This window comes from Vicugna pacos, chromosome 8, assembly GCF_048564905.1.
Source record: "Vicugna pacos chromosome 8, VicPac4, whole genome shotgun sequence".
In the NCBI taxonomy this organism is placed as follows: Eukaryota; Metazoa; Chordata; class Mammalia; order Artiodactyla; family Camelidae; genus Vicugna; species Vicugna pacos.
In genome coordinates this window covers 75,939,670-75,963,839 of record NC_132994.1, presented here as the reverse complement: position 1 = coordinate 75,963,839, position 24,170 = coordinate 75,939,670, and the positions used below count along the sequence as shown (strand labels likewise).

General features: G+C 37.8%; 1 protein-coding gene across 16 annotated transcripts in view; it reads left to right on the top strand.

The window, feature by feature from the left end:
* Positions 1 to 24,170, top strand: part of PDE10A (phosphodiesterase 10A) — a 327,889-nt gene that overhangs the window by 190,898 nt on the left and 112,821 nt on the right. The window contains exons 1-2 of one of the 16 annotated variants that reach the window (XM_072966186.1): positions 812 to 829; positions 14,831 to 14,891. The exons of 13 other annotated variants lie outside the window; for them this stretch is intronic. The gene's annotated coding sequence lies outside the window, so the exon portion shown is untranslated. Of the gene's footprint in view, positions 1 to 811; positions 830 to 2,682; positions 2,699 to 14,830; positions 14,892 to 24,170 lie in introns of those variants that run through there. 2 more of the 16 variants (XM_072966187.1, XM_072966185.1) reach the window with 2 other exon arrangements.

The window sequence follows — 24,170 nt, the reverse complement described above, 5'->3', positions numbered from 1 at the left end:
ATAATTTGTTTCCTCTTGTTTTCTCCACTCTTGTTAATTTTTCTCCTTTCATAATTTGTGGATTTCATTGAAGCTGTGGTTTTTACAAGACAGTGTTTTCTAGCAGCATCATAGTTTCAGCAAAAGTATTTCATGAAGACTTTGGAGAAGAACAACTCTAAGTTTAAATTTGGGGTCTACCACTTTGTATTTAGCTGAATGACCTCATTTAATTTCTATACGTTAACCCTGCTGTTTCCTCATATCTAAAATGGGGGTTAAAAAAAAGTTCTATAAGTTCTATAAGATTTATGTGATGATCATTTCACAATATAAACAAATATTGAATCACTATGTTGTGCATCTGAAACTGCTACAATGTTGTATGTCATTTATACCTCAATAAAAATGAATAGGTAAATGAGTAAATAAAATGGATAAAACCTACTTCACAGGGCTAAAAAGGGATTAGCACCTGATACTTGCTAATCACTCACAAGATGATTGCTTTTAAATTAACTCTTTTTCAGAAAAATCGACTTTTTATTTCTCTGATGGACAGTTCTGTGAGTTTTAAAACATGTACGGGTTCATGTAACCACTACCATATTCAGGATACAGAGCAGGTCTGTCAACCCAAAAAACCTCATTTTGTGCCATCGTCTCATAATCGGACCCTTTGTCGACTCAGCCCCTGGCAACAACTGGTCTGTTCTCCATCATTCTAGTTCTGTCTCTTCCAGAATGTCTGTAAATGGAATCATGCAGTGTCTTCTGTCACTCAGCATACTTCCTTGAGACTCATTCAAGTCATTGCATGGATTACTCATTCACCTCTTCTTACTGCTGAGTAATGTTCTGGTGTATGGCTGTACCACACTTTGTTTATTCATTTATCTGCTAAAGCACATTTAGTTATTTCCAATTTTGAGGATTATGAATAATGCTAAGTGCAATTTTAAATACCTAGAATGAGCAATTTCATGGGAAATGCTCTTACTAGAGTGTTTTTAAGTGTTGACTTAGGATTTTGCCTTTTTGATGATATTTGAATCTTATCTCTTTGACAGGGATCTTTGAGTCTTCTGAGTCCATTTAAGACATAAGATGTATTTAGATGTGTAGAAAATGTCATCTATTTCATACTGATCCTACTTAGCTTCAGTCTCACCGAGATTTACGGTATCGACTAGTTTTCAAATTCTAAGAAGGAATCATTTGGTGGCAGAGCTCTTCGTGCATTGACTAAGCCTCTAATCTCTTTGGCAATGTTTGACAAAATGGGCTATATTAAGTAATCACTCAAAGAATAAAAGATTGAATGAGCGAATGAATAATTCAAAAGTACTCTAATGTATAAATGAGACTAATTTTGATCCATGGTAAGACAGTGATATATGGTTTTTAATCTTAGTGCATTATGTTAAAATAGTTCTTTATATTAACTGGAAACTGGAATCTTCAGAGTAATGTATGTATTGCTCACCAGAGAAAATGAGCCATGTTAGTGCCCAAGGACACTGTGTCTAAAGGTAGCTGTTACTTTATTCTACTGTGGCTTTGTAGTTGTTGACCGTGGTGAAGGGAGTAATTATATATATGTAGTTCAAAGTGAAATATGATATTTATGATTATTTAAAATATTTCTTCAATTGCCAAAGTTTTCCTCTAATGACTTCATTTGGACAAGTGGTAGAGGAGAAGCCAGTATCCTGTTGTAAAGCCCCAGGAGCTCTCGTAGCTCTCTGTTAGCTCACCTGGCCATCCATTCATGAAGAGTGGAAGTTCCTTATGATTTGTCATTGCATTCTTACCCCGTGAAGTGGCTTCACATCGCTAAGTGCTTTCACATCGTCATCAGACAAGGTGTTATCACTGAGGCTTTATGTGTGATGGCCATGGAAGGCTCTTTGGTCTGGAGCTGGGCCAGTGAAAATGGGGTGGGGGAGGGGAGAGCCTCTCTGTGTTGTGTGTAGGCCTTTGGCAATGATGCAACTCAAAATGAAGCAATCATTGACTTGACTCTCTTTAGGAGTTTTATGCTTTTGAATATCAGGGTTAGAATAGGGAAGCAGATGGGGATTATAGGTAATTACAGCCAGAAAATGTAATTAAAACAGCAGTATTCAGATACTTTGCTGTAATTCTGCTGTTTCTCTGGAGTGTTTGTAACATTAGAATGATCATGGATTCACCTTTTCATTTTTACTATGCTTTCATGCTTCTTGAGATGGTAAACTTTGTCGCAAAGACTTATTCTGACTGCACTTACATGTCTGTAGTGCTGTTGGGAGTATATCTAAAAAAGAAAACTTAATAGGGATACCATTTGGTTGTTTTTCTGGAGAAGTTCTAGAGTTACATTTAATTTCAATATTACTGTAATCATACTGTAATTACACTCGCATTTCTTAGTAGCACATAGGTAGACTCAGTTTCCACACACAAAGACTAGGCTGTGACTTCCTGCCTGGCGCCCCACCCCAGCACAAAGGCTTAAATAAGTGCTGGTCACACCACCTTCAGGGGGCATAGCTTACGTTGACTATCAATTGATATACTCACATGGTTAGTGTATTTTTTATTCATTTACTCATTCTTCCACTCATATGTTTACTTCCTGCTAGTCAAACCGATTCTAACTAAATCAGATGATTGGATATACGGTTAGGCTGTCTGGTCCGACTGTCATCCCAGCAGTGTTAGATGAAAAGCTGAAGTATGTTACCTTTCCTAATTTATTGTCATTTAAAAATACATTTATTCTTTTCTTATTTTCTTTTCTTAGCAAACAAAACTACCCAGGCAGACTCTTCACATTCTAATTATGGTAGAGGTTCTACTGCAGCCAAATTTTGGAAATGCTCATTTGTTAATGACATTAAATTTGTATGGAGAAAGACAGGCTTTTTTCAGTTCAGCCTATTCACTTACATTGCTGAAATAGGTTTTATAATATTTTCTTCTCTTTTTGACAGATGCAGTTGAGGTTGTATTAAACTTAGTTATCAAATAAAGCTTAAATCCCGTGCCATAGCCCCATGCCAGCGGGAGTGTAGGCTGAATTAGCTTTGCCCAAGATCATTTACAAAATGGAAGCAGAATAGTTTCCCTAAATTTAGAATGGTGGCTTAAACTGATGTTGAGGACTCCCATGTCCCCGTGTTTGAATGTATGCACACAAATAATTCATGACTTAACGGACATGTGATTACTTCATAGCAAACTTAATGGACATATAAATTATTTTAGAGCAACAGATATGTTGAACAATTTTTTATTTTAATAGCAATTTTTTATTTTAATAGCAATTTTTACTTGAAAGCATCTCTTTAATCCTAATTTCAGAAATAGGGAGAATTCTGAAGATGAGAGGAGCATGGGTATGGTCCCTTGCCGCTTTTCTTTCCTTTGGCAGGGGAGCAGACATCCAGAGTTCGGTTGTGGACATGCTAAGTTTGTGTTTATTAGACATGCAAATGTGGCATCAAATGGACAGCTGGATATTTGAGTCTGAAGTTCAGAGTATGCTTCGGACTAAAGATATAAATTTGGGAATTAAGAGCATATGAGCATATAGCTGGCATTTAGAGCTGTGAGACTGTGTGAGTAAGTGTAGACAGAGGTTCAAGGACTGGGCCCTGTAGAACTTCAACATGGCAGTCTGGAGAACAGGAATGAGCAACAGAAACAGGAGGGAAATGTCCAGTGAACTAGGAAGATAACCAAGAGAGCATGGTGTCCCGGGAGCCCAGGGCAGAAACCCTGCGGGACAGAGCGAACAAGCTGCTGGTGAGTCCAGCAGGATGAGCATGAAGAACGCACTGACCCCTAATTTTAGCAACGTGGGAGTGTCGGTGACTTCGCTGAGCACAGTTCTGGCGGACCTGTGGAGCTGATTGGATTGGGTTTTAGAGAGAATGGGAGCAGAGGCTTGGAGGTGACGTATACCTACCCGCCTACAGGTCTGCTGTAAAGGAGGAGAGGGCGTGGTATCGCGAGGGTGAGGCCTTTTTGTTTTTTTCAACATGGGTGCATGGGTAGAGTAAGAGACTCTGTGGTGATAAGGAATGTTTCAGTGGAGAGTTACTGTATTTTTACATATCCATTTACTAAACAAGAACTTCACAACAATTTAATACAGTATTTATTAGTGATAGGTCTTGAGAAAATTATTTCCCTCTACATACAAAACTACAGGTTTGAACACTATGAAAATAATCAGGATAAGGACCGTGAGACATCAATCCTTCAGAAGAAATAAAGGGGGAAAACTGAGGGCAGCATGAGGCTTTGCCTGCCGTCAGGGCAAACCCCCAGGAGCACAGGCTTTCTCGCCGCAGCAGAGGGGCTGGGGTGTGCGAGATTGCTGGGGCGGTCGCCTCGACTCAGTGAGAGGACGGGACACAGCACGTAGGCAGAGGGCTTGGCCTCAGACTGGGGCAAGGGCAGCGCGTTCGTTGTAGGAGGAAGAAAAGTCGAACGTGTTGACACTGACGATGACAGGCAGACGCCTGTGGTGGTGAAAGACTGGGGGAGTTTTCCTGGACACCTTAAAAGGCTCCATCCTAAAATGCCGTGATGGGGGAGGTGTCGGAAGTTTGAGAAAAGAACCGAAGGTGGGGAACGGCCATCGGTGCTGCGAACGTGCCCTGTGTATGATGTGATGGTTCGGCAGAATTAACGGCCCTCCGAGGACAGAGTTTCACAAACTGAAACTGACACCAGTCAGTTTGGTTGCGTGCTTTCTCCAGCCCTGTTCACTTGCACGTGTTCAGCTGCAGACGAAAAGCTGAATGCAATTAGGGTTGTGGTTTTGCCACGTGGATGTGGAATACAGAGGGTCACGGTTGTTGAGAGTACAGTAAGGGAGGGGTTATGCTCATCTGTGTAATTCAACCTGGGTAAGTTAGAGAGGACGTTAGGACAGAAGGGGACAGGGAGGTGACTCGGTCTGTGGATTACAGGCAGGGCTGTTAGATCATTAACACAATAGTGGCCATACTAATATCAAAATACTGAAACAATTTTGGAAAAGGGTGATGCCTCTGCACCCTCTGAGTGCACCCCTACCGTCTCACCCTCTGAGACACACCTAGACCTCTTGCCACAGGTGGGATTTCTTGGGAGGCCGACTCTGCAATGGAGATTAGTGGAGGAGGTTTGTCCGGGAATTGTCCTGTGATCACACCTGTAGGCAGGGAGGACCGGGGAGGGAAATGAAGGTGAAAAAGCAAGGAAGCTGGCAGAGGGAGAGGCTAGGCAGTGGATGAGCGTGGCTGGGCCCTCCGTGTGCTTCTGAAGCTGGGGTGGCCTTTCAGGGTTTCCTGGGTGGGCCGAGGGGTCTGGGCTTTAATATCCCCACTCCCTGAGGCTCTGGAGAGACTACCCCTGGGAGTGGGAGTGGCCTGGAGCGAGGTGACTTTCTTCGGTTGAGGCAGTCCTGATGGAGCGCTGGGTTCTGCGCCAGCAGGGTTCCCAGGGGCTCTGGGTGGTACATGGCAGCATCCACTACAGAAGCCAAGTGCAGAAAGGTCAGAACGGTTCAGACGTCTCATTTCAGCTAGTCTTTAAGAAAATATTACTTGCCAACTTTTGTTTCATTTCAAGGAAGAATAGGTACAGTTACCTGAAAAGACTATAAAACTCTCATTCCTTCTCTAACTGTGTATCTTTATAAGGTCAGGTTCTCTTTGTGTACTTTAACCATAATAACATACCACAAAAAGTTAAATGCAGGAGCTGTTTGAAAAAGAATCTAGCTTTTTTTAATTAGCCAGACTTTAAAAAGATTTATAAAAATGTAAAACTATGTTCCTCTTCTCAGTAAATTATTTTTTGTTTTGGAAAACAGTTGTTTTTCATAAAGATACATATGCATGTTATATGTAATGGGATTATTATTATTTTAAAATTAATAAATACATATTTTAAATGCCTCAGTTTTTATTTCTATTACAGCAAATATCAGTGCTTATAATGCACAAATTAAAAGCTCTCTGGGGTCCTCATTAATTTCTAAGAGTGTAAAGGAGTATGAGATTAAAAAATTGAAAACTACTTCAATAGAAGGATCTCCTCAATCTCCTATGGCTGACTTTTAATGAAAGACTAAAATCTTTCCAGAAATTACAGTTTAAAAAAAGAATTCTAAATACTCCTTGTAAGTACTTTATGTAGTAATGTTGTTCAGAATGCATGCATTTATTTAATTTCAGTTCTATAATGGAGTAGCATATTTTCTGATATTGTTGAGCATATAAAATATGATATGTTTCTCTTACTAATAGGTAGGGCTTTTTTATTAATAAAACCTGATTCAATACATTGTGACATTTTTTATTTGCTCAGATTCACTAGTGTTCCCATCTTCACTCGCATATTAAATTTGATATATTAGAAGCAAATCTAAAAAGCATATGAGTAGATAAAGGGAGAAGTAACATCTGGGAAAAGTATTGTGCTTTTAAGAAACATATAAGCTCTAGCATTTGTTTTCATAAAAACATGAAAAAATCACTATACAGAAACCATGCAATTAGTATCAGTCATATGACCGGAAATGCTGTATATTTACATATTGCCTTTTTATGAAAATATTCTAGTCTATAAAATAGTTAATATGTTTATTTAAAAGACTTGCTCATCTAAGTGACCTGCCTCTTATGTCATCTTTTTTTCCAATTTTTTAGATAGTGGCAAAATACATATAAAATTTACCATCTTAACCATTTTCAAGTGTACAGTTCATTGGTATTAAATACATTCAAAATGTTACGCTACCATCAGCACCATCCATCTCTAGAGCTGTTTTCTGTACCCGTTAAACAATAACTTCCACCCTCTTCTTTCCTCTTGCTCTTGGCAATCACCATTCTACTTTCTGTTTCTGTCATTCTGACTCCTCTAAGTACCTCATGTAAGTGGATCATACAGTATTTATCTTTTTGTGACTGGCTAATTTAGCATAGTCTTCTAAAGGTTCACCCATATTTTACCATATGTCAGTATTTCCTCCCTTTCTAAAGCTGGATAATGGAATACCATTGTACATATATACCATATTTTGCTTATCCATTCGTCTGTTGATGAACACTTGGATTGCTTCTGTGTTTTACCTGTTGTGAACAAGGCTGCTGAGAACATGGGTATACAGATAGCTCTTCAAGTCCCCGCTTTTGATTCTTTTGGGACTATGCTCAAAAATGGAATTGTTTAATCATATAGCAGTTCTTTTTTAATTGAGGAGCCACCACACTGTTTTTCATAGCAACAGCACCATTTTACATTTTCACCAACAGTGCACAAGATTCCAGTTTCTCCACATTCTCACTAACACTTACTGTCTGTTTTTTTGATAATAGCCATCGTAATGAGTATGAGGTGGAATCGTGTAACTTTGATGCATTTCCCTAATGGCTACTGAGGCTGAGCTTCTTTTCATGTGTTTTTCAGCCATTTTTCTGTCTTCTTTGGAGAAATGTCTATTCAAGTCCTTTGCCCATTTTTAAATTGGGTTGCTTATTTGTTTTTGAGTCTTAGGAATTCTGTATATGTTCTGGATATTAATCCCTTATCAGAGATGTTACTTACAAATATTTTCTCCAGTTCTGTGGGTTACATTTTTCCTCTGTTAATAGTGTCTCTTGATGCATGAAGTTTTAGGAAGTCCAGTTTTTCAGTTTTTTTCTTTTGTTGTCTATGCCTTCCATGTCATATCCAAGAAATCACTGGTAAATCTAATATCATGAAGATTTTGCCCTTTGTTTTCTTCTCAGAGTTTTATAATATTAGCTCTTACATTTAGATCTTTGATTCATTTTGAGTTAGTTTTCCTATATGGTGTTACGTAAGGCTCCAACTCCATTATTTTGCATGTGGATATTCAGTTTTCCCAACACCATTTGTTGAAAAGACTGTCCTTTCACCTTTGGATGATCTTAGCACCCTTGTCAAATTAATTTGACCATATGTGTGAAGGTTTATTTCTGAGCTATTTTGTTGAGGATGTTTGCATCAATATTCATGGGAGATACTGGTCTGCAATTTTCTTTTCTTATAGCTTTTTGTCCGGCTTTGGTATCAAGGTAGTGCTGGTCTCGAGCAAAAAGTTAGGAAGGGTTTTCTTCTCTTCAATTTTTTGGAAAAGTTTGAAAAGGATTGAGGTTAACTTTTCTTTATATGTTTGATAGAGTTCACCAGTGAAGCCATCAGGGCCAGGACTTCTCTTGACTGGGAGTTTTTCGATTATTGGTTCACTCTCCTACTAGATACAGGGTTCTTCAGATTTTCTTTTTTCCCGTGATTTAGTACTGCTGTATTTTGTATTTCTAGAAATTTGTCAGTTTCATTTAGGTAATTCAGTCCATTGGTGTGCAGTTGTTCATAGTACTCTCGTATAATCCTTTTTATTTCTGTAGAATGTGTAGTGATATCCCCACTTTAATTTTTTTATTTTAGTAATTAAAATCTTTTTTTTTCCCTCAGTCGATCTATCTAGAGTTTGGCAATTTTGTTGTTCCTTTCAAAGAATCAACTTTTGACTTGATTGATTTTTATATATATATATATATATTTTTTTTAATTTGTTCTGCTCTAATATTTATTATATTATTTCTTCTGCTGGTTTTGGGCTTAATCTTCCTCTGTTTGCTTTTGTTACAAAGTTACATTGTTGTTTTGAGATCTCTTATTTTTAATGTAAGCATTTATAGTTTCAAATTTTCTCCCTAGCACTACTTTCACTGTGTCCCATAAGCTTTGGTGTTTTTTATTCACTTTTCTTTAAGTGTTTTCTAATTTCTGTTGTGATTTCTTTTGGGGGGCCATTGGTTGTTTAATTGTATGTTTGCTTAATTTCCACAAATTTGTGAATTGTTCAGTCTTTCTTTTATTGTTTATTTCTAACTTCATCTCATTGTGGTTGAAGAAAATGCTTTGTATCTATTTTTTTAAGTATATTGAGACTTAATTTGTGTACTAGCATATGGTCTGTCCTATAAAATGTCCCATGTGCACTTGATGTATGCTGCTCTTGTTGGGTAGAGTGTTCTGTGTGTATCTGTTAGATTTAGTTGATTTAGTATGTTGTTCAAATCCCCTGTTTCCTTGCTTGTCTTCTGTCTCATGGGTTTGTCCATTATTGGAAGTGTGGTATTGAATTTTCCAACTATTATTGTGGAACTGCCTGTTTCTCTCTTCACTTATATTAATTTTTGTTTCATATGTTTTGATGGCCTTTTCTGATTGTATAAATGTAATTGTTACATCTTGTTGCTATATTAAACATTTTATTAACATACAATGTTCTTCTTTGTCTCTTGTAAACTTTTTTGATTTAAAGTCTATTTTATCTGATAATAATGTAGCCACCTCTGCTCTCTTTTGGTTATTATTTGCATGGAATATCTTTTTCTGATCTTTCACTTTTAATCTATTTGTGTCTTTGGACCTAAAGCCATTTCTTATAGATAGCATGTATTTGTGTCATGGTTTTTTTTAAAACTATTCTGCAAATCTGTCTTTTGATAACAGAGTTTAAACCATTTACATTTAAAATAATTACTGATAAAGAGGAACTTACTGCTATTTTGCTATTTGTTTTTCCACATCATGTATACATTTTGCCCCTAATTTCCTACATTATTTGTAGGAAATTTGTGTTTTGTTAATTTTTTGTTGTGACACATTTAAATTCTCTTCTCACTTCCTTTCATGTATACTCTATAGCTATTTTCTTTGTACTTGTTACTTTTCAGATTACATTTAACATCCTAGAGTTATAGGATTGAATTTATACTAGCTTAACTTCAATAATATATAGAGTTTACTCTTTTAAGCTCTAGCTCTACCCTTTTCAGTTGTTTGTCACAAAAATTACTTCTTTATACACTGTGTGCCCCAAAACATAAACTAATAAGTCTTTTAAATGCATTAGTCTCTTAAATTATGTAAAAAACAGAATGTGGAGTTACAAACCAAAGTTACAGTAATACTAACTTATAGACTAATAAGTTTTTAAAAATTGTATTAGTCTCCAATTCAAACTGTTGTTAAAATAATACTAGCTTTTATAATTGTGCATCTATTTACTTTTACTGAGATCTTCATTTTTTCATATGGCTTTGAGTTACTATCTGATGTCTTTTTATTTGAACTTACAACATTAATCTCAGAATGTCTTAATTTCTCTTTCACTTGTGAAGGATAGTTTTACTGAATATAGGAACTTGGTTGACAATATTTTTCTTTCAGCGCTTTAACTATGTTGGCTGCCACATTTTCTGATGAGAAGTCTGGGTAATCTTATTGAGGATCCCTCGTATGTGATGAATTGCTTCTCTTTTGCTGCTTTCAAGATTTTTTGTCTTTTGAAAGTTTGATTATAATACATTTTGTATGGGTCTCTTTGAGTACAGCTTACTTGGAATTTGTTAACTTTGGATATTTATACTCATATTTCATTAAATTTGGGCAGTTTTCATAGATCTCTTTATTTTTATTTTTTTAACATTTTTTATTGATTTATAATCATTTTACAATGTTGTGTAAAATTCCAGTGTTCAGCACAATTTTTCAGTCATACATGGACATATACACACTCATTGTCACATTTTTTTCTCTGTGAGCTACCATAACATTTTGTGTTTATTTCCCTGTGCTATACAGTATAATCTTGTTTATCTATTCTACAATTTTGAAATCCCAGTCTATCCCTTCCCACCCTCCGCCCCCCTGGCAACCACAAGTCTGTATTCTCTGTCTATGAGTCTGTTTCTGTCCTGTATTTATGCTTTATTTTTGTTTGTTTTTGTTTTTTAGATTCCACATATGAGCAATCTCATATGGTATTTTTCTTTCTCTTTCTGGCTTACTTCACTTAGAATGACATTCTCCAGGAGCATCCATGTTGCTGCAAATGGCGTTATGTTGTCATTTTTATGGCTGAATAGTATTCCATTGTATAAATATACCACCTCTTCTTTATCCAGTCACCTGTTGATGGACATTTAGGCTGTTTCCATGTCTTGGCTATTGTAAATAGTGCTGCTATGAACATTGGGTGCAGGTGTCATCCTGAAGTAGGGTTCCTTCTGGATACAAGCCCAGGAGTGGAATTCCTGGGTCATATGGTAAGTCTATTCCTAGTCTTTTGGGGAATCTCCACACTGTTTTCCATGGTGGCTGCACCAAACTGCATTCCCACCAGCAGTGTAGGAGGGTTCCCCTTTCTCCACAGCCTCTCCAGCATTTGTCATTTGTGGATGTTTGAATGATGGCCATTCTGACTGGTGTGAGGTGATACCTCATTGTAGTTTTGATTTGCATAGATCTCTTTAAATATTCTCTATACCTTGCTTTCCTCTTTCAGGATTCCCATAATGCCTGTGTTCACTTAGTGCTGTCCCACAGATTCCTTAGGCTCTGTTCACTTGAGCATGTTTGAACAGTCTTTTAAAGTCTTTGTCAGTCAATCTGTCATTAGTTCTTTTTTAGGGAGAGTTTGTGTTGATCTATTTTTTTTCCTTTGAATGAGCTATCTTTTACTGTTTTTTTTGTATGCCTTATTTTGTTTGTTTAAAATTGGATATTTGAATGTAATGCATAACTCTGGAAGCCAGGTTCCTTCTCTTCTCCAGAATTTGTGGTTTTTTTGGTTTTGTTTTTTCAATTGTTGTAGGCTGTTTCTGTGCTGAAGATCAGTCTAAGGTGTAAGCTCAAAATGTTCTCAGGTCTTTTCTGAGCCTGTGTCTTTACATGGGCATGCATGATATATTTAGTTGCTTTAGAATGTCTTTAATGCCTGGTTCCCAGAGGGAAAAAAGAGAAAAATGGTGGTTGGGTAAAAAGGACTGGCATTTTATGTCCCCTGGCAGTCTCTTAATCAGAAGGGAGGGCCTCGTAACAGGTGGGGGAAGTGTAACCACATGGCTGCCTGCCTTTTTGTCTGCACCTCTACATCAGAAACAGCAGGCAATAATTGGAGCATAGGTCCCTGATATTTGGAGAATAAGGCCCTTTTTGCACACCCTGACTCCCACAAGCTGTGTGCAAGCTGCTGCAGGAACACTTGTAGAGCTGCCTGACGTGGAAGTGGGTGTGGGTAGCTGAACTGTGCTACCAGCTGAAATTGACCAAAAATAAGGACGATTTACTATCCAAGCTTTTCCTGGAAGCTGCAAGCCTTCAACAGACTCCACAGAGTTCCAAAATAATTGCATCCAACAGATTCTGCCAGTTAATTCAATCGTCTAGCTCAGGACACAGTTCCTGGTGCTTCCTACTCCACCATCTCAGAATTCTCTCCTTTCCCTCATGCATCCTTGCAGTGTAGTATATTTTCTCCCATTAGTTTATATTTCTTTGTTTTATAAGATACAAGTTTTACGAAAACCCCTCATTTATTAAACATCCTTTGACACAATAAAATGATATAGCATCAGTTGTATTGTATATTCTAAATTTTTAAATTTTGTCCACATTGATAATTTTTATTGTTTTGAAAGACTGCTTACAATAAAACTAGATCATTAATAGTTTGCTACCTGATCTGATTCTATTCACACATATGTATTTATAATACAGTATATAAAAATTAATTTAAAAACGTAAAAGTAGTGCTTACTTTTCCTATAAGTCAGCTCTTCCCTCAAGTAAAGTTCTGATGTTTGGACCCTTATGAAGTGCACCATCATTTCCCAAACCTCTTCAAAGTAAATCTGTGAAACAGATTTTTTTCAATTTAAATAATTATGAAGTCTTTCATATATGTAGCTTTGGATTCACACAGACTTAGAAATAACTTAAAGAACTTTCACATAATGTGTTTAAAAGTAAAAATTTTACATGACAACAAAATTAATGACAAGTATAAATAGAAAGAACCAGTAGTATGCTGAAGTGGCTTGTTTTGGCTCGGCCAGTTGATAAATTTTCAGGAATTTTATGATCCAGTTGATATCAAAGTTGGTAGCTTGAAATAAACCATGGTGGAAGTATTTACACCACAGAAATCAGAAAATGCTGATTTTCCTTTGGTAGAGCTGGTAAACATTTACTAACAGAGCACTGAATTACTGCCATCAGGGCCTACATCAAGCGACCAATGTGAGGTTACCAAACAGGGAGTTCCAAAGAGATACGCAGGAACACAGGGTTACACGGGATCTCTGCCATTCATCTACAGTAGATGTAAACAACCTCAAGGGCACAGATAACAGTCAAATTTCATACAATAATTAGGGACTGATGAGTTTTCAATACTTGTTACCTTTTAAGTATATTCTATTTAATTTTAATTTTATATTATTAGGTAATAATGTCTATTTTAACAACCAACTTGCGAAATTCTTGGGAGTTTAATAATTGACTCTTGTGAGCCTGTGCAAGCTGGTTTCAGCCCATCATGGGAATATTTATACCACAGAGATTGGGAAATGATACAAATCAGGGCATACTTTCCCCGGGGAGTCATTTTGTTAAACACCTGCCTACCACTGGAGATAAACCCTCCAGTGATTCAGACATCATCCTAAAATCAGCACAATTTTTAGATGTTCAGTGATCCTGGGTCCTTGCCTGCAAAGTAACATGAAAATTACTGCATCTTGCACCTCCTGCTACAAAGCAGTTAGCATACTCCTGGTAGTCTGCTCCAGTTCTGGAAGGAGCATATTTCATATGTGAGAACATTCTCTGTCCTGTGTACTGAATAACACAAAAGGCTGGGCTTTGATTGTGCCCAGAGCAAGCACAGTTTGCCTGTAGCAGATCTAGGCCATGATCCAAAAGACTCTGCCTCTGTTGCCATATGACCCAGCATATCCTGTGATGTAAGATGTACCTGATGAGAAGGACTGAGTTACACCAAGGGGTGGGGAGGATATGCTTGGTGCTGAGGTCATCCACTTGGCGCCTCTTGGTGATGGTCAGTGAGCAAGTTCCACAACCATGGCCGGCTTCATCGAGGACATCTTAAATGAAACTGGTAATATTTTATCTGCAATTGTGTGAGAGATTTAAAAAAGCTATTTAACACTTAGAATATTTTATTACCACTTGTGCTCACTGCCTAATATTTATATAAAATACTTTATTTAGTTTTTGCTAGTATATGAAATAGAAAAAAATGATAATGACCACTAGCACAGTGTGGAGCCCTTGCCTGGACTGGTGCTAGCCACAGGCAGTTTTGCTAAAGCAAATGTCGGCACAGATGTTCCAGGATAAGCTATGACACTTTAAAAAGTTATTCAACACTTTGAATATTTAAGCGCCACTTTTTATCTGTTGTCCAATACTCATAGAAAAGGTCTTTGTTGATTCTTACGTGCTGATTTTAGACAAATATAATGAAAATGATGACACTAGCCACATCTGTAAGTTCATTCATTTCAAGGCAAAATTACAATTTTGCAGATACTGATTCAGTCCTTTATGTCTGTAATTAACTCTTTAATGAGTTACTTTATCACTGGAAACATGAGAACATGGTAAATTCTCTGACTGACTTCCCAGCGTTCGGTGTCGACTGTACGTTTGATTGCTTTCTCAGATACCATGTGCGCTTCTCTAGTCAATACAGCAACAGTAACCTACCCTGCAGTCAGTGGCTTTGACGTACCTAGTTTGAAAAGCTATTACAGACAATTTTGGGCTTTTAAAGAATGCATCATGTCTACATTTAAAATATTCCATTGTTTTCTTTGTATACTGAATGATTGGTCTCAAAATAACCTTGCAACTTAACCACAATACTTTTTGAGAATGTTCTGTCGCATGAGAGAGGATAAGGTAAATTATTAAAGCCAAGAAAGTGATATTTTATTATATTTTTGTTTCTTATTTACAGTTTCACCCTGTTTCTTTGGAGTAGACTCCTCCCTTCCATGAGTCAGAGAACCTTCTGATAGGTCAGTTCATCTTTTTCAGTATCTTTAGACGTAAACAGTGCAGCTGTAGGTTGAGAAAATGAGTTTATTAAGCTCCTGTTTTAAAGCCAATGATCTGTCCTTAAATATAAGAAAATATACTGTGAACCAATTTTTAGGATGAAATAATGAAAATATTAAATTCTAAATAGTAATAGTTTGGATAAAGTGTATTTTTTCTGTTTCTATGTAGGTATAAAGGAAACTTGGGAATTCAAAATAATTATTTAATGGATGTTAATGAAATTGCAGAGACTATAATAGGTATAACCAATAATGGCCAATAAAAGCAGTGTGCAAGTGTTGAGAACATGAATTAGCCTCTGAAAACTCACATACCTATATGCTAAAGCTATGACCTTAAAACATTTTAGAAGATACTAGAAAACAAAGAATGCGTTCCATGACTCATGAGAGCATTATGTAGCCTCTGAAAAATACAGTATACTCTTAGGAGAAATGGAGAGCGAGGCAGATGACATTTTAGCATTATTATGGAAATAGTTTTTACCTGTGAGCCCACTGAATAGTCTGTGTGAGCCCAGAGGTCTTGGCCCAGGTGTTTAGAGTTGCTGCTGCTCAGGGAAAATGGTGAGATTGGAAGCAAAGCTGGGCTTCCAGCTATGGCTGAGTGAAGAAAGCAGCAGATTCTCTCCTAAAAAGCAGTTGTAAAGTGGACAGTAATGGGCAAAAACAGCCATCTTAGTCTCTGGATATCAGTCAAAGACGTACTACAATTCGAGAGGCATTTATGATTTGAAAACTGTGACATTCAGGTTAAGAACTACGGGCATTTGTCATGTTATGGCCTGGAGCTTCTTCCTTTACCCTCTGCCCCCTTGGTTGGTGCAGAGGTTCTGACAGCTTCTTTGACACAGTTGAAGGGCTCACTCAACCTGGGGTGGCAGGCAGTCTCCTCTCCCAGCTCGCTGGCATCTGGGGGCCCAGGCAGTAGTCCAGCTGTGCCAGTCTGAGATTTCAGTCAGGATGGAGGCGAACTTGTTCCTGGCCGAGTACATGCACATGTGAGTAGAGACTGGAGAGGACCCCAGTCTCTTCACAGCTTCTGCTGGTCACCCTTGGAAAGGGCGCAAACAGCATAAAACTCCAGCAGACCTGAAGACAGCTTGAATTTTGGATATACTCCCCTTCTTAAGGACAGACCCATGAGCAGTTGATGGAGGATGAAGAACTTCAAGCCAGAGATTAGACAGCCTGAATGAAACAGATTCCAGGAAAGATGCATGTCACCAAAACTGAGCCAGCAACAAGGAGAACATCTGAACAGGCCTGAAGTAATTAGATGTATCCCCACAACAAAAAGCTTGTTCCCAAATGACTGTACTGATAAATTCTATCAAATGTTTAAAATGGAATAATACCAATCCTTCTCAAACTCTTGCAGAAAACAGAGGAGAAGAAAAAACTTTCCAACTCATCCTGTGTACCTGGTATTGCTCTGCTGTGGAAACCAGACTGAGATACCACAAGAAAAGCATAGATCGAGTCCCTCATGAGCATAGATGCAGTAATCCTTACATAAAATTAGGAAGCCAAATGCAGTAACATGTAAAACAAGATGATACAGCATGACCCAGTGGGAACGCCAATTGGTTTAATTTCAGTCAATCAATTTTTAAAATTTATTTAAGTTAAAAAAACACATGATCATCGCAGTTAATACAGAAAAAGCATTTTACGGAATTCTACATCCATTCATAATAAAAACTCTCAGAAAAGTAGGAGAAGGGAAATGGTTAACTTGAGCAATACAAAACAAAAAGTATCCAGATTTGAATGGAAGAACTAAATCTTTTGTCCACAGATACATGGTTCTACATGTGGAAAATTTCAGATACTCCACAGAAAACTCCTAAAACTAATGCATGAGTAAGCAGTGTCACGGGATACAGGGACACCAACATAAATCAATATACAAAAATCAATTCCATTTCTATATACTGGAAAGGAACAATCAGAAAGAAATCTAGAAAATTTCATTCATTATAGCATCAAAAAATTTTAAAAACTTAAGAATAAATTTAGCAAAATAAAATTCATACACTGAAATCAACAAAATATGCTCAGAGAAATGAAAGAAAAATCTAAATAAATGGAGGCAGATTCATGTTCATAGGTTGGAGGATTCAATATTGTCAAGAAGAAGTTGTTTCCAAATTGATCTATAAATTCAATGCAATATCTGTCAAAACCCATGAAGTCTGTTTTTGTAGAAAATGAGGAGCTGACTATAAAATGCAAAGGACCTAGAAAAGCCATAACGATTTTAAAATGAAGTTCAACATCGAGGAGTTAGCGTTACTTGATTTCAGAACTTACTATACAAACACAGTATTCTAGACTCTGTGTTACTGCCGTGAAGATATAGGCATGTAGATCAAGGCAGCAGAACTCAGAGTCCAGAAACAAATTCCTACGTGGTCAAATGATTTTCAGCAAATATGCCAGAGCAACTCACTGGGAGACAGGAGTTACAGAACAATTGGATATCCACATGCAAAATAAAAAATGTCCTTTCCTCACAGTATAAACTAAAATTAATTTAACATGGATCATATATCTAACTGTAAGAGCTAAAATTTTGAAATTAAAACAGGGAAAAATATTCATGATCATGGATGGGGCAAAGGACTATTTTGTATAATACCTAAAGCATGATCCATAAAATTAAAAAAAAACTGGTAAATTAGACCACATTAAAGACTTATGTCTAGAATATATAAAGAATTCTTAAACTCAGTAAGAAAGTAAACAATCCAATTTAAAAATGGGTGACAAACTTGAATATGCATTATCCCCGAGAAGATATGCAGGTGATCAGTAAAGGCTGTTCAACATGATTAACTCTAGAGTACGGCGATGAGACGCGGTTCTGCGCTTCTGAACTCAGTGTAGTAAAACAGACAGCGTCGAGGCGATGAGGATTTGGGTGAACTGGAGCCTATATGAGTTACTTCGGGGAAAGTAAAATGGTAATGGTTCTCTGCAAAAGCGTTTGTCAGGTTTTTAAAAGGTCAAACTCACCTTACTGCTCATCAGAGCCACTCCTGAGCATCCATCCAAGAGAAAGGAAAGGGTGTCCCTACAAAAGTCGCATGCACGAGCGTTCGTAGGAACTTTGTAAGGAGTCACTCCAAACTGAAAACCACGAACGTGTCCGTCAGCTGGGGGATGGATAAAAGCAAAGGTGATGTAATTGTATAATGGAATACTGTTTGACAACAGAAAGAAATGAAGCACTGATAAGTATTCTAACATGGATGAACCTCAAAACACTGTGCTGAATGAAAAAAGCCAGATGGAACTAGCATATTGTGTGATTCCCCTTATATGAAATACCCATAAAAGGCAGGTTTGTGGAGACAGAGCACACCAGTGGTGTGGCTGGGCTGTGGGTGGGAACAAGGATTGAATGTACAGGGACATTAGGGCGCTTTCTGGGGCGATGGAAGTGTTCTAAACCGGACTGAAGTGAGGATTTCACACCTCTGTACATTCACTGAAATCACCAAATTGTGTACTTATCGTGAGTGAATTTTATGGTGTGTAAATTAGACTTCAAGAAAGCTGCTAATGAGAAAACAGCATCACTGCACACCTGTCAGAGTGGCCAGTTAAACACACGGGCCGTACCAAGTACTGGGGCGGATGTGGGGGACCTGGAGCTTATAACAAAAATATAAGTAATGACACCTTTTATTACTATTTTCCAATTTGAAAAAAGTCTCTTCCTTATTTCTGGGCTTCATGTATTGTAGTCTTTGACGTAATTATTCAAGTGGTTTGTGACATATATATATATATATATTTGTTTTCAGATAGTTTATTTAAATTAAAAATAAAACATTGTTACATTTCAAGATGACGTTTTGGGTATAGTCCAGAATCTGTTAATAAGACAATTTAGAATTTGTGTAAAATTTTCAAAGCTTTTTTTAATGGACCAAAAATATTTTACATATTTGTCTTACCCTAGAAGAGCCCCAAATAATAGGGCTTACGAGTAGAACTCGCTGGCTCCCAAGAAGTATGTGGCTAAGTGCTTAATAGAAGAGGGGAAGGAGGAGAATGGAAGCCATTCAGCTGTGCTTCTTGTGCGTCATTTTTTCTTTCCCATGATATTACATCTTAATCCAAAATTTTCTCAAGGATGACAGTTTCCCACAGATATTTTGTTCCATGAACAGTGTTTGCTATTTTTGTTACGTTTTGCTTCTGTTCTGGGACGGAAAACTAGTAGTCAGAACTCCACCGAGCAGTGAGATGGCCCCACAAGGGGCATGGGGGCGCATTCCTGCTCTCCATCTCCAGGCTGGTCAGGTTGAAGGGCAGCGTGCTGGGACAGTATGGTGGCCGCTGCTGCCCTCAGGGTCTGTCTGCCAGGAGCGTCATAACAGTGGGGGTCTAAGGACATGTGCATTTAAGTGGAAAATGAACATTTACAATCCCTGTGTTACATAATTTTCATAAGGTGGAAGAGTCAGGAAGTTTGTTGGTTTCCAGCATCCTTTCTCTTTCCGCTGTACTACCAGGCTTTCTCAGATCAAGAAAGTGGAGGCATTGGAGTCTTGAACATTCTGAAATGTATGGTTGTGTGGTTTTATATATTGCAGTGTTTATTTGATTTGTTTACTTGTTTTTAATTATTATTTTTATCAACATTTTATGAAAGTACTTTCTAGTAAATTAGAAGAGATTGTGATGTCACATATGCATAAATTCTTTGACCTGTATCACACAGTGGTTTAAATTGGATATTCAGTAGAATGGTGGCTTCAGGATGGTTAGACAAGGTTTTTGTCTGTTCTATACTTGCAGTGATGTGATAGATATGAAAGCTGCTCAGTTCGTTGATGGAAGATGGTGTATCTTCTGATATGTTCCGGCTGAGAATGTCACAGGCATTGAATAAATATTTATTCATAATTATTTATTTATTCTATATTCATGGATAAATGTGATCAAGTAGTGATTTATCCAATAATTCATTTAACAGATATTTACTGAATTATCTGCTTTGCATCAGAAATAGTTCTAGGCTCTGAAGATACAGAATTCTACAGGAGATATTTTTGCTCTCATTGAACTTTCACTGTAGTGTGGGTGGAGGGATGACAGACAATTAAATAACAAGTGAACACATCTTGTATTATGTTTGAGGTTGTAAGTAGCATGAGGAAGACAAAAGCCAGAGTAAGGGACAGGTGAGAGGCTGTAATTCACAGCCTTAAAGCTCACTTTGCTGACGGAGATACAAATGCTTAGGCAGACGGTCCTTCTGTATAACGGGAAACCCTAGTGAACATTATTTTAGAACTAAAATAGAAGCACATTTAAATATATGCAATGAGAAATGAAAGAGAGAAAATGCTAACATTTCAACCCAAGGGAAATGTTTTGGGGAGTTGAAGCTTGTGCACTCAGAACTCATGTAAATCTTGTTGTGTGCCTGAAATTAGATATAAGACATGGTTATCTAGGGCACGTGGCTGAGGCCTGGACTTTCTGTGCTTGCTTTATTTGAATGTGTTTCGTTTTCTAGATCGTTCTCAGACCTGTGTTTGGGAATCTTCTTTTATCTTTTTAATTGTGGCATAAAACAAAAAGGAAAGTAACAGGAAATAGAATCACAGAAATAGTGGTTTTCATGCTGTGTTCCTTAGAATTCTGTACATCTAGGGCTGTGCTCCAGAGACTCCAGAAATGCTTGACTTAAATTTATTTTAATATTTAATACTATAATAAAGTAATAGGAATATTTAAATGTACCAAGTTTTAATCTTTCGGAGACCACCAAGGGAGTAACTTTGTGTTGCTGGTTCAATCTGTTTTTATGAAGAACTCAGATAAAACTTTTAGTGACCTAAGCTTATAGTGACCTATCTGTGTATTTGTTTGAACTTCTTATAAATGTGTCATGTCAGTAAAGTTTTGGCTCTGCTCTCATCTTTTTCAAGAAAATTAATTCAGTGCACATTTAATCACAAGAACATATTCAGGAGTTGGCTTATTGTGTGTTTGGGTGTTCCTTGCTATAAGAAATTTGTGTTTGTATTTGTTATATATTTAGTGATTCAACATTGAAAGAAAAATTTATAAATATATCTTTTAAGGCTCTGAGTCATTTTAATCAAGAGACTTGTGAATTTGTAAGGCAGTCTGTTAAAAAACAAGGAAACAATAAACCTCCCCAAACAATATTTTATCTTTTATATTTTGTTATCTAAGTGGACCGTTACGGGTCTCCAAAAAAATCCAGAAATAAATCCTATCCTCAGACTGATGTAAGACTATAGATGTCCTCTGTAAACATCTGTTTCAAAAGTTTATGTGAGTCAGAATAGCTTCTTTGTTCTCATTTGTTGACGTTACAATGAGATATCCAATAATTTTTAACATTAACAGTAAATTTTTACTAATAAACCACATCAATTAGGGTTTGGCTGTAGGTCACAGAAACCAATCTAAGCTAGCTTAAACAGAAGGAATGCATTGGGCAACTTGAAAAATCATTGGAAGGGCCGGAGGGGTCAACTCTAGATGGGGTGACCAAGACTGTCAGGCCTCAGACTTGCGCTTGCTCAGCTGGACCTGTGAAATTGCTCCCTTGGCTCCAGGAAGCCCAGAGAGGCAGGACTCTGGTGGCTGGAGACCGAGGTGTCTCGAGACCGAGGTGTCTCTGCTTTCCTCCTCCCAGAGAAAGGAAAGCCTCACAGCCTTCTTTCTCCCTCTCAGCTCCATTCTGAACATTAGCAGTACATCTGATTCGGTACACAAAATCTGACGAATGCATTTTTTATCTTCTAGCCTGTGCGAAACAGGGCCGAGGTCTCAAAGGAGGCTGGAATTACGATCTCTGCCCCTAGTTTTTAAATCTGTTTAACGTTTTGAGTTATTCCATATCGTATATGATTTTATTTGGGAAATTAAAACCTGCTTTGTTAGAAAAAGTTTGGAAACGAGCGATATATGCACCAAAGTTTAGGTTGCAGTATTTAGTACCAAACCCTGCAGATCTGATAGCGAGTAAATGGCCCTGCCTGTCTGTGAGCACTTTGATTTGAAGCCCCTAGAAACACGTCTGGCTGCACCTGTGCTCCGGAAGCACCGCCAGTTTGTTTAGAGACCTCAGGTTTACTGAGATCATAGTAGAGGTGAAGAATATTCAGTCACTTATCTCAGAGAAATAATCCTATATTTTCACATTCTAGATATTTAATATTATAGCTATGTTAAGTTAGTTACTTACAGGTTAATAGAAAGATACCATAGTGTTGGTCTCTCATGCAGTGTTTTATCATGTGTTTTTTTCAATTATAGTTGCGTGACAGTATTATGTAAATTATATGTGTCCGATATAGTGAGTCAGAATTTTTTTAGATTTATGCTCCATTTATAGTTATAAAATATTGACTATTCCCCATGTTGTAAAATACATTCTTGTAGCTTATTTATACCTAATAGTTTGTACCTTTAATGCATTTTAACTTAGGAATATGACCTCTTGTCTCTAGTGGTTGTCTTCTCAAATTTCCCAAAATAATATTCTGAAAAATTACTTCTCCCTGGACTGTACTCGTTCCGCCAACTTCTCCATCACAGGACCCAGAATTATTCTGTTAACGGTTCTTTTATCAATTTCCAGAGAACTACAGACACAGCATTTTTAATTCAGCAGTCTTTTCTGCAAATAAATGTTTAATTCACTTTTATAATTGATTATAATTAAAGAACACTGAAGACTAATGAATTTCATGACAACATTTTAGCCTTTGTGGAAGTACAGCAGCAAGATTGATTTGGATACGCAAAAGAGTACGTAATTTTATTTTCTTTATCTGTGTTTTTCCTGGTCATGAATTTCATTTCCTACTGGTAGAAAACATTTAATCTCAGCAATTAAAGCTCTCAGTTACTTCTACTTTAAAACTTACATCTTTTGCGTTAGCTATGTCTCTTTTGGACACTTGATGTTCTGTGTACTTAAATACCTGGGACTAGCATTTCAGATGGTGCCGAACTGTTTTCCAGAGCGGCTGTGTCAGAGCCGTCTGGGGCAGCTTCTTCCTGACTCCTTTCTTCCATCAGACAGCTGGGCTCACGGGGAAGCTTAGGAAGTACAGCAGTGATGGTGAGCACCTTGGGCCTCGTAACACTGTCCTCCTGGGTTCTTTCGAGCCCGCTGATCAGGCTTCTAAGGCTAACGTGACTCAGGGCCTGTTCACTCACCATGGATGGGGTCAGGGGCTCTGTCCTCCTACCAGGCCTCCCCGTGGACTCTTGCTGGGGCTGTCGGTCCCTGAAGTCTTGCCTGAAACCCACACTGAGTTCCCAGCCACCTATTGCTAGAGCACCTCTGTCCTTTCCGTGAGATTCCCTTGGCTTGCTTGCCTTCTGCCCGCGGTGCTCTTCAGTGTGGATGCTGGAGCCCTGCAGAATGATTTGAGGCCGTTTCGGGGAAAAGAATGACGTGGGTCGGGTTGCAGGGTTCTCAGTAAAGGTGGAGGATTGACTTGGAGGTTGGTGCCAGTGGGGCCAGGAGGAAGTTCTAGACGAGATGGTATCTTGAATGGAAACACAAGCCAAGAGTAGCGCAAAGAAAGCCTGGCACACCTACTTGACAGTGAACTAAGGCCTAAAGGCAAGACATACTTTCTGTTCAGTCAGCTTTATTAAGGTACAATTACGTAAATTAATCTGACCAATTTCGAGTATATAGGTCAATGGGTGTTGATGAATGTATACTGTCTTGTTACTGTCACCACATCAACATTTCTGTCATCCCAGAAGGTTCCCATGTGCCTCTTTGGGGCTAATCTCCCTTCCCTCACCCCTCTCTAGTCTGGGGCAGTCTCTCCTCTGCCTTTTGTCCTGTTTAAGGAATTGTATGTAAGTGGAATAATGCAGTATTTGTGCCTGGTTTCTGCCACTTGGCTTAATGCTTTTCAGGCTCCCCTGTCTTGTGGTGTATATCAGCGCTCTGTTCATTTCTGTTGCTCAGTGATGCCCCATAATTTGGGTACACAGCACTTTTAGCAATTCATCAATGTCCAGTTGCTTCACGACCTCTCCTTTTAACTTTACCCATTCCAGCAGGTACGTGGTGGTACTCGTCGCGGTTATAGTTTGCATCTCCCAAATAACTAAGTATGTTGAGCATTTTTTCCCATGAGTTTTTTGCCATTTCTCTTTTTGCTTTTGTGAAGCATCAGTTCAAATATTTTGCCAGTGTTTAAATTG